Here is a 10,151-nt window from a genome sequence, read left to right as displayed (position 1 = left end):
GCTGTGGAGTCGGCACCCACCTGTATAAGGTTTCTGAGGAGCGGCTAGTGGGTTTTAACCGCCGACCTGTGGTTTACAGTCCAGTGCTTATCCTACAGCGCCATGCCAGGACACCAGATCAATACTGTATATATGTTGTGGAGTCTTTCTAACTCAGAGTGAGTAGGACAGAGTAGAACTGCTCCTCAGGGGTCCTGGTGTGGCACTTAAGGTTAATGTGCTGGACTGCAAGATTGGTTTGAACTGCAAGGTCAGCGGTTCAAGCTCACCAACTGTTCCTTAGAAAGCCTACACAGGGTCGCTATGAGTCAGAACTGAGTCCAAGGCACTTAACAACAACAAATTTTTAGGGAAGGAAATGGTCACATCTTTCTCCCCTGGATCAGTCTATGGGTTCTAACTGCTACCCTACAGTGCCACACCAAGAGTATCATACTGTTAGCAGCCCAATGCTTAACCCATTGTGCCACCAGGACTCCTTCTGTGGAATGAAAAGGTAATGGAAATTCTCCATGAACTTATAACTTATATATAATATCTAAGACCGTAGAAGAATTGATGCTTTTGAGTTAGGGTGTTGGAGGAAAATATTGAAAGTGCTGTGGGCTGCCAAAAGAACAAACAGATCTGTGTTGGGAGAAGTGCAGCCAGAGTGCTCCTTGGAGGCCAGGATGACCAAACTTCATCTCTTATACTTTGAACATATTGTCAGGAGGGGCCAGTCGCTGGATAAGGATATCATGTTTGATAAGGTGGAGGGTCAGAGAAAAAGAGGAAGACCTCCAGAGAGATGGATTGGCCAAGTGGCAGCATCAATTGGCTCAAGCGTGGCGACAATAATGAGGTTGGCCCAGAACGGGCCAGTGTTTCGTTCTGTTGTGCATAGGGTCGCTATGAGTCGGTACTGACTCGATGGCACCTAACAACAACAACAAAAACCTTCTAAGTGTCCTTGGTGGCCACACTTGGCTGCTACCTGTAAGGTAAGGTCAGTAATTGGAATCCAGTAACCACTCCATGGGAGAAAGATGTAGCCATAGACTTCCATACAGATTTATAGCTTTGGGAATCTTAGGAGCAGTTCTCCTCTGTCCTATAGAATCACTGAGCCACAATCACCTGGACAACAATGGATTTTTGGTTTTGGTAATCTATCCACTAACTTTTTATCCTTGAAACAATCACTCAGGGGTGAGCATTTATAAAAACTCAGGTTATTCTTGGTTTCTCCCCTCTTTTTGAAAACAAAGCTTGGAGAATTGGGCCACTGGCGTTCATTTACACATACACTTATTCATTCATTCATGTATTGTATTTACTGCCCTGGTATTTTCAAGAAGTAACACTAGCCCTCATTCATGCAAAAATGAATGAGATTCAGTTCCTACTCTCCAACTAGTGAGCCAAAGAAAGGTTTTCATAAAGTAATGGTTACCTGGAAATTTACAGTTACATTCCATAATGAAAGGTAAGATATTTTAGATGTTGTATTTACTAGTAAAAAATATTTTTTGATTATTAGGAATAAAAATGAAGAATCTGGAAACTGCATCTGACAAAAAAATATTAGGACGATGGAAGTGCCTGGGACACACTCAGTGAGTAATGAAGTTATACTCTAAGAGTTGCTGTGCCAAGTCAATTCTACAACTAGTGACCCCATGTGACAGAGGAGAACTGCCCCCAAGGGTTCCCTAGGCTGTAATAATTACAGAAGTAGATTGCAATGTTTTTCTCCTGCAGAGCCACTAGAGAGCTCTGTCAACTTTTTGGAAATCAGCTGAGTGCTTAAGCACTGCATCACTAGGGCTCCTTTTCCTCAAAGAGTAATGGAGTTCTATTTAGAGTCTGACTGGAGTATCCTCAGAGAGTGATGGATGTATACTTGAGTATGTCTGGGGCGTTCTCAGAGAGCAGTGAAGTTATACAATCCCTTAATGAGAAGCCTTTTCCAAATGTCCTCATCTCTGTCAGCTGAAGCATCATTTATTTTCCTGGTCCCCAAGATTTGAATCACTGAAACCACAGACTCTTCTCATTTTCGAGAAGGAAAGCAGTTTGGTTTCCTTCTATTCAATTACCTCTCCTATTATAAGCTGCTCCTTGGTCCCTCAGATTTTGCCCTTCCTCTTCTTTGGTCCTCTTAAGCATTTTTCTCCTGTCCACATTCCTACATTGTTTTCGTTGTTGCTAAGTATTAAGTGTTAAGTACAGTGGCATCAGTTTTGACTCACAGTGATCCTGTATAGGATCCTGAGCTCTAGTAGCATAGTGGTTACGAATCGGGCTGCGAACCTTAAAGTCAGCAGTTCGAAACTACCAGCCGCTCCGCGGGAGAAAGATGAGGCTTTCCACTCCCGTAAGGATTTACACCCTCGGAAACCCTGTACAGGGTCGCTATGGGTCGGAACCGACTCCACGGCACTTAACAACAACAACAACAGTAGGATTTCCAAGGAGTAGCTGGGGTGTTTGAGCCCCAGCCTTGTGGTTCCAAGTCCAGAGCTGATCTTACAGCGCCACATCCTACATGTTGTTGTTGTTAAGTGCTGTTGAGTTGTTAAGTGCTGTATGAGTTTCCATAGTGACGCTGTATGGGTTTCCAAGGAGCAGCTGGTGAGCTTGAACCACCGACCTTGCAGTTCAAATGACTTTGTAGTTTGACACATTAACTCACAGAGCCACACCAGGTCTTCACACATCCTACATACTCTTACAGAGTTACTATTCCCAGAACACAAGTTTTCTCTGTCACTCTCCAGTACTCAATCTGCAGTGACGTGACCAAACACTCCCCATCTTTCCTTTGGAGGTAACTCCAAGCCCTCCTGTCTCCATGAAGCCCTTCTGGACTGTTCTAAAGTACATCTACAAGACTTTCCTGATGTGGAATTTAGCAGTTGTATTCAGTAGCATTTGAATACAGGCCAGTTTGTAATTTTGGTCAGTGTTTTTACTAATAAAATTTTTTTCTGAGTATTTTAGCAAGGATTTTTTATTGCAAAGAAGTTAACTTCAGATTTTGCTGCAAACTGTTGTTTTCTTTTTTTTCTCACTCCTGGACTCTCAGTTTCTCTTAACTTTACTTGCACACACATGCTACTGGTTCACCTTAGTGCCACATCTACATGGCCTCTTGTTCAATTGATTGTTGTTGTTGTTGAATACCATAAAGTTGTTTCTGATTCATAGCAATCCTGTATGGCAGGGGTGGGGAACGTCCGGCGCTTGAAATCATTTGATCTGGTCCTGACTAAACAACCGCAATTCCAGACATCACATTAGTGGTGAGTTAATGAAATGTTTAACCAAATATAGCAGGCTAGTTTTTAAGTTGAGAATTTTGTATCACCCGCAAAAGATGTTATAAATATCGAAATGGTCCTTGGCAGATAAAGATTCCCCAACCCTGCTATATAGGGTTTCCGAGGAGTGACTGGTGAGTTTCAACCACCAACTTTGCAGTTCAACCAACTTTGAGGTTCAGTGTTTATCCTACCTACAGCACCGCACCTCCAATAGCTAATTAATTCTGTGTCTCAAATAACATGTTATCTTAATAACCTAGGAGTGAGTAATTTTATAAACTGTCTATTTCGGTCTACAACTAAATTCCAGCCCATGGCTTGCGGTCTGAGCTTGGAGAGGGTTAAAATCAAGTCAGAGGCTGTATTTCATAACCAGAGCTGACCTGGAAAATTATCTGTCCTTTGTGAACATTCTGTGCCCCTACTTTCCCCTCAATAATCAATGTAAGTTTAGTTGTCATTGTCACAGAATCAAGGCAAAGTCTCCCCCTCCCCCAATTGAAGTCCCAAAATGCTTTGCAAGAGGACTCTGACAGCCTGAATAGAAGAAAGAGTGTTGCTGGGGGTGGGAGAAAGGCGAGAGAGGTAGGAAGTGTTTCTTTTCCATGACATTTGAGCTGTGAGTTGTCAGGAGGGAGAGATGTGAGTGGGTTTCTGTTTTTTTTTTTATCAGTACTGAGTGAAGCTTTACCCAAAGCACTTGGCTTATTTTTCAGAGGCCCCTGCAGTATTCCTGCACTTGTTAGGTGGAAGCTATGGTGGAGTGGGAGTCCCTGGGTGGTTCAAACACTTATTGGAAAAGGCTGGCAATTATAGTCCATCCAGAGGTGCTGCAGAAGAAAAGCCTGGCAACCTTTTCCCCCCAAAATTACCCATTCATGGTATGTATGGAGCAGAGTTCCGCTTTGACACACAGAGCCCTTGTGTCCGAACTGACTCAGTTGCAGCTGTTTAATGTGGTGTAGTGAAGGAAACTAGAGATTCAGTGCTTGTCCATGCCTCTTAATTAATACCTGAGCTGTTTGTTCATAGGTTGTTTAAATGTTCTCAGTCTCAGATTGGTTGCTTATTTGTTTGAAAAGCCATCAAGTAGGGAGTAACCATTAACACGTCCTGAATATTTGTTGTGAAGCTTAGATGAGCGAATACATGTGAATGTGCTGCGTGTACTCAAAGGTACCATTCAATGATCTGTCACTATTAGTATTAAAGGGGCCTCTGCTCAGTCTTTTTGTGAAAATGCTATTTATGTATGAGATTGAGATAAGTTGACAGGCTAATTGGCTTTTTAAAATGTTAATAATTCTCCCTCCTCCTCCCCTCCACAACCCAATCCAACTTTTTATCCAAAATTTAACAAACAAGAAGAAAAGAAAAATGACACTTTATGTTCACAAAGAAAATACATCTGGAACCCAACTCTGATACAAATCAAGTTACCAACAAGAAGAGATTAGAAGAGAGTGCTGGGCTTTTAGGGCCCCGCTGCAGTCCTATAGGGCTCTGTATTAAGTGTATATCAACTGCAAATGAGTTATAAATTATCAAGGAGCAAACACAGGGCTGGCCCTGATTAAATTCTCGATGAATAATGCAAATTATTTTTACTTGTATTATTCTACAATATGACACTAATGCACTGGACTAAGTCGGCTTGAACCACAAGGTCGGCAGTTCAAGCTCACCAGTTGCTCCTAGGAAACCCTATTCATGGTCGCTGTGGGTCAGAACAACAATGGCGGTTTTAGATGAAGTGATTATATAAATGACTGTCTTTATGACCTTTTGTTGTTGTTAATTGCCGTCAAGTCAGTTCTGACTCACAGGACCCTCTGTAGGGTTTCCAAGGAGTGACTGATGGGTTTGAACTGCTGACTTTACAGTTCATACCAACCTTGCAGTCCTAGTACATTATCCTACAGCACCACACCTATCTCATTTTTTTTAATATTGAAGAAAAAAATCATTTTTAAAAAAGCATGAGTGGGTCCACTCCCACTCTTTCCCCTTCAGAATTCCATGCACATCTGTTTGGCTGTATTTAGGGTTTTGTTTGATATAGCACCTTATGCAATCTGTTACTCATGCTTTATTACATAGAGAGGAAGCAGGTAGGGAATGAATTTTTCCAGTGGCCCAAAAAGAAAAAGATCTAAAATGTTGTGCTGGCCTGAAATCCTACAAATGCTTGAAAAAATAAAGCCTTGATCATATTGATTTTATAGACAATACTTTTCTGAAGATATATTAATTCCATTGTTGTTTGTCTCCTTATGGAGACACACACATACTCTCTCACACACAGAGAAAAACAACTACTTTTTTACATAGGAGAAATCCCCATTATTATTATCAGTGTGTTTATACTTAGTCTTTATTTGCTATGTTGTTGTTAAGTGCCATCGAGTTATTTCCGACCCATAACGAGCCTGTACAGGGTTTCTGAGGCTGTAAATCTTTACGGGAGCAGAAAACCTCATCTTTCTCCCGTGGAGCAGCTGGTAATTTCAAACCGCTGACCTTAAGGTTCGCAGCCCGATTCGTAACCACTATGCTCCCAGAGCTCCTTTTATTTGCTATAGTGGTTGATTTACAAAGAGAAGTACTAAACTAGTATCTCTCTAACAGCAACAGCTCCCTCTCATTCCCACCAAACCAAACCAAAACAAACCACCTGCCATTAAGTGAATTCTGACTCATGATCGCCCCATGTATGATTACAGAGCCAAACTCCTCCAAAGAGTTTTCTTGGCCGTCTTAGTTATCTAAGACAGATACACCACAAGTTCATGGCTTTATCCAATGGAAATTTGAGAGGCTGGAAATCCAAATTCAGAATGCCGGCTCTGGAGGAAGGCCCTTCCTTGTCTCTTTCCAGTATCTGTAGGCTCAGCATTCCTTGGAGATTTCCTGTGTCTTGGTGTCAGTCTTCCACTGGATCTAGGAGCTTCGCAGTGCAGGAACCCAGGCCCACAGGATACGCACCAGCTCTTCTGTCTTGGTGATAGTAGGTGCCTCTGAGATTGACTTGCCTGTCTAATCTTTTTTTATCTCAAAAGAGATTGACTCAGAATACAACCTAATCCTGTAGATTGCACCCACCCTCACTAACGTCATAGAATCAAAGATTTACAACACATAAAGATAATCACATCAGATCACATCATAGGGGAAGTGGTTATATTATATTAGGTCTCTAATCGTGGATGATTATTATGCCTTAATTGTTAAACCACTGACAGTCCAGACCCAGTCAAGTTGATACAAAATCTGAACTATCTCATTGGCTGTATCTTCACAGAAGCAAGTTGCCAGGTACTTTTTTTTTTTCAGGTTGCCATGTGTGGATTCACACCATTTGTGTCACCTAAAGATCTCTCACTATCCCCAAAATTGGTGTTTTCTTTGGGAACCACAATTACTCTACCTCTAATGCTCAAGAAAGCACATTGGAATTATAAATGGATTCCAGTGTAGTGGCTATATTATTTCCATATCAGTATTTTATTTCAGAACACATTTCTTGAAGCATTGAGTTTCTTATGCCAATGTGGTGGTGGTGGTGTGCTGTGGAGTCGGTTCCAACTCATAGCGACCCTGTGCAGGGTTTTCAAGGCTGTAAATCTTTACTGGAGGAGAAAGCCTCATGTTTTTCCATGTAACTGTTGGTAGTTTCAAACTGCTGACATTGAAGTTAGCAGCCCAACTCATAACCACTACGCTATCAGAGCTCCCTATGCCATTGTGGTAGTGGTTGGTGGTCATGTGCCGTGGAGTCGATTCTGACTCATAGAGACCTTATACAGGGTTTCCAAGGCTATAAATCTTTATGGGAGCAGAAAGCCTCATCATTCTCCCACAGAACAGCTGGTAGCTTCAAACTGCTGACCTTGAGGTTTGCAGCCCGATTCATAACCACTACGCTACTAGAGCTCCTCATATGCCAATGTAGGGATGAACAAAAACTGTCCACTGCTATTCTGGGGAATGTACTAAAAGATAAGAGACACTGGTGATGTCTCTTTAAATAGTAATTTGTGGAACATTAGGTCCCTGAGTAGAATCCAGGTTTGGCGCTGTAGGTTAAGCACTGGACCAAAAGGTCAGCAGTTCAAACCCACAAGCCACTCCTTGGAAACCCTATCCAGGGTCACTGTAAATTGGAACTGACTCGATGGCACTTAACAACAGCAGCCGGTCAGATCCCTGGGTAGCTCAAATGGTTTACACTCAAATACTAACCAAAAGGTGGGCAGTTCAAATCCACCCAGCAGCACTTTGTAAGAAAAGCCTGGTGATCTGTTTTCATCTATTATAGTCAAGGCCTGCACCTGACTGGCTGCCGCCAACTCTCCAGGTTAGCCCAGTCCTAGTCCTGGCTACAACGCGTAGTCTGTGCGTCTGGCCTGGGACGCCGTGAGGAGCTGGAGGCTCTGGAATCGATCTACCCTGACTCTTTCACAGGATTACCAGAAACTCCACCCAGTTGCACCATTGCTATGACATCTGAGGCTAGGGAAAATAACAAAACTGTCCAGACTACACTCACGTTTACAGTCACTGAAAAATACCCAGATGCTGTTGTTAGCGAGTCCTGACTCACAGTGACCTTCGTGGGAACAGAAGGCCTCATCTTTCTCCCAAGAAATGGCTGGTGGGCTTGAACTACCAGCTTTGTGGTGTACAGTCCAGTGCTTATCCTATGCAGCCACCATGCACCCAAAGACCAAAGAAGCAAGAAAAAGTCAGATGATGAAAAGGGCCCAAAAGAACTAAGCTGTAGTAACTAAGTGGGGAGGAACAATGGGAAGAAATGAGAGAGCGTGGGTCTGTATAGATGTGCCTCATTTTGGGAGAACACTGAATTAAGATCACTTCAGGAGTCCTGGTATGGTGCTGTAGGATAAAGCACTGGACCTCAAGGTCAGCTGTTCAAACCCACCAGCCATACCTTAGGAAACTCTATACAGGGTTGCTATGAGTTGGAACTGATTCGACGGCACTTAACAACAAGATCTCTTCAAGTTTTAAATTCTGAGATTCTATTATTTCCTACTTTGTATTTCATTTGCATGTTTGCCACAGACTCAACTTGTCCCACATCAAAGTTACACTCTTCTTCCCATAAACCAACGCTCTTTACCACCATGCAATCTGGGACGCTAAGTTTTCTTATGAAATCTAGCAGATAAAGAAGACTTGAACATTTAAAACTTATTAGCATTTCAGCTTTTTTATTCTGTCACTTAGAAGAAATCTTGGTATGGTTTTAATATCAACCGTGCAAGAAAAATCAAATGAAAAAGTTGTTGTTAAGTGCCATCGAGTTGGTTCTGACTCATAGAGACCCTGTGTAGACTTTCTAAGGCTATAAATCTTCATGGGAATGGAAAGTCTCATCTTTCTCCCATGAAGTGGCTGGTGGTCTTGAACTGCTGACCTTGTGGCTCACAAATCAAATAAAAGCTAGGAGAAAGGAAGAGATGAAACAAAAAAGAAAAGTGGAAGAAACTATTTCATGGCATGCCTATTATAATTGAGAATTTCTTAAGTTGGAAGGTCAAGTTTGATGCAGAACGCTTGGAAATTAAAAAGAAATGAATAAAAGAAGAGGAATAAGCAGGAAAAAATAAATTAAGTGGAAAACAGATATTTGAAACTGATCATAATCTTGACACATCTGATATCCATTTCTTGGAGGATGCTGGGAATAACATGGAAGGAAATGGATGATTTGGAGCTGGAAGATGAAGAGGAGGATTCAAACTATGATCCTGCTGACCCAGAATGACTCCACCCATAGTGGACTGGCCCCTCTGCAGAGACACCACACTGACACAGCATCTGTGGCTATGCTGCCAGAGCCTGACTTTCTTTTCTATTTTTTCCTAAGAGCATATCATTTTCAGGAGATTATGCTTCTGGTAACTTTCATCATTGAACTTAATAAACTGACCTTACCATTTCAAACACTAATAAATAAATATATATATATATATATATATATATATATATATATATATATATATATATATAGCCAAGAAAACCTGATGGAGCAGTTCTTCCCTGTAACACACAGGGTTACCATGAGTCAGAATTGATTCGACAGCCGCAAGTTTAAGCTTTGTTTTTGTTTTGTTTTTTTTCGGTTGGATTGCAAACCACAAGGTCAGCTCCTGCAAAGATTTACAGCGCTAGAAACCTTGTACAGGGTCGCTATGAGTTGGAACTGACTTAGTGACACTTAACAAGGCAACTAGCATCAAGGAATATTCCTAGGTGATGCATATAGTTAAGCAGTTCAAATTCACCCCAAGGTTCTTGGAAGGCCACCTTGGCATTCTGCTTTTGAAAGGACACAGACTTGAAAACCCTAAGGAATGCAGTTCTGCTCTGGATTCCTGGGGTCACCATGAGTTCGAATCCACTCCACAGCAACTCTTATTTTAAATTAAGGGAAGCCTGATTACTGGTTAGTATTTGAACTCTGCTGGGAGAGGGGGAATTTGTAGCAGACCCTCCAGTTCATTTCCCTTCTCTTTTCTTCTCTGGTTTCCAGAGAGTCTCAGCAGCCAGAGAAAGCCCTTCCCTTGCTCTCTTCTCTTAGGGAACAACCCTTTGGGGCACCACACTCAAGGCTGATGCCTGAACCAGTCTGGGGACATAGGAGAGTCCCAGATGGAAAAGAACAGATGGCTGGCTCACCAACCCCTCCCTATTCGCTTCAAGAGCTTGCCTCCAAAACAGAGTTTGGATCTAAGGTTCTCCAAGCCACCAGGAGAAATGCCAGTTGTGTGGGCTGTGACTTTCAGATGAGACCACAAAGCCTGTATGTTCAAGTTG

General features: G+C 42.2%; 1 pseudogene; it reads left to right on the top strand.

Annotated features, from left to right (window-relative positions):
- Positions 1-8,571: 8,571 nt before the first annotated feature.
- LOC102829763 lies at positions 8,572-9,099 on the top strand (annotated as a pseudogene).
- The last annotated feature ends 1,052 nt before the right edge of the window (positions 9,100-10,151 follow it).

Source organism: Chrysochloris asiatica, unplaced genomic scaffold (assembly GCF_000296735.1).
Source record: "Chrysochloris asiatica unplaced genomic scaffold, ChrAsi1.0 scaffold00015, whole genome shotgun sequence".
NCBI lineage: Eukaryota > Metazoa > Chordata > Mammalia > Afrosoricida > Chrysochloridae > Chrysochloris > Chrysochloris asiatica.
Note: the sequence above shows the minus strand (reverse complement) of the source record. Positions and strands in the feature narration are given on the sequence as shown.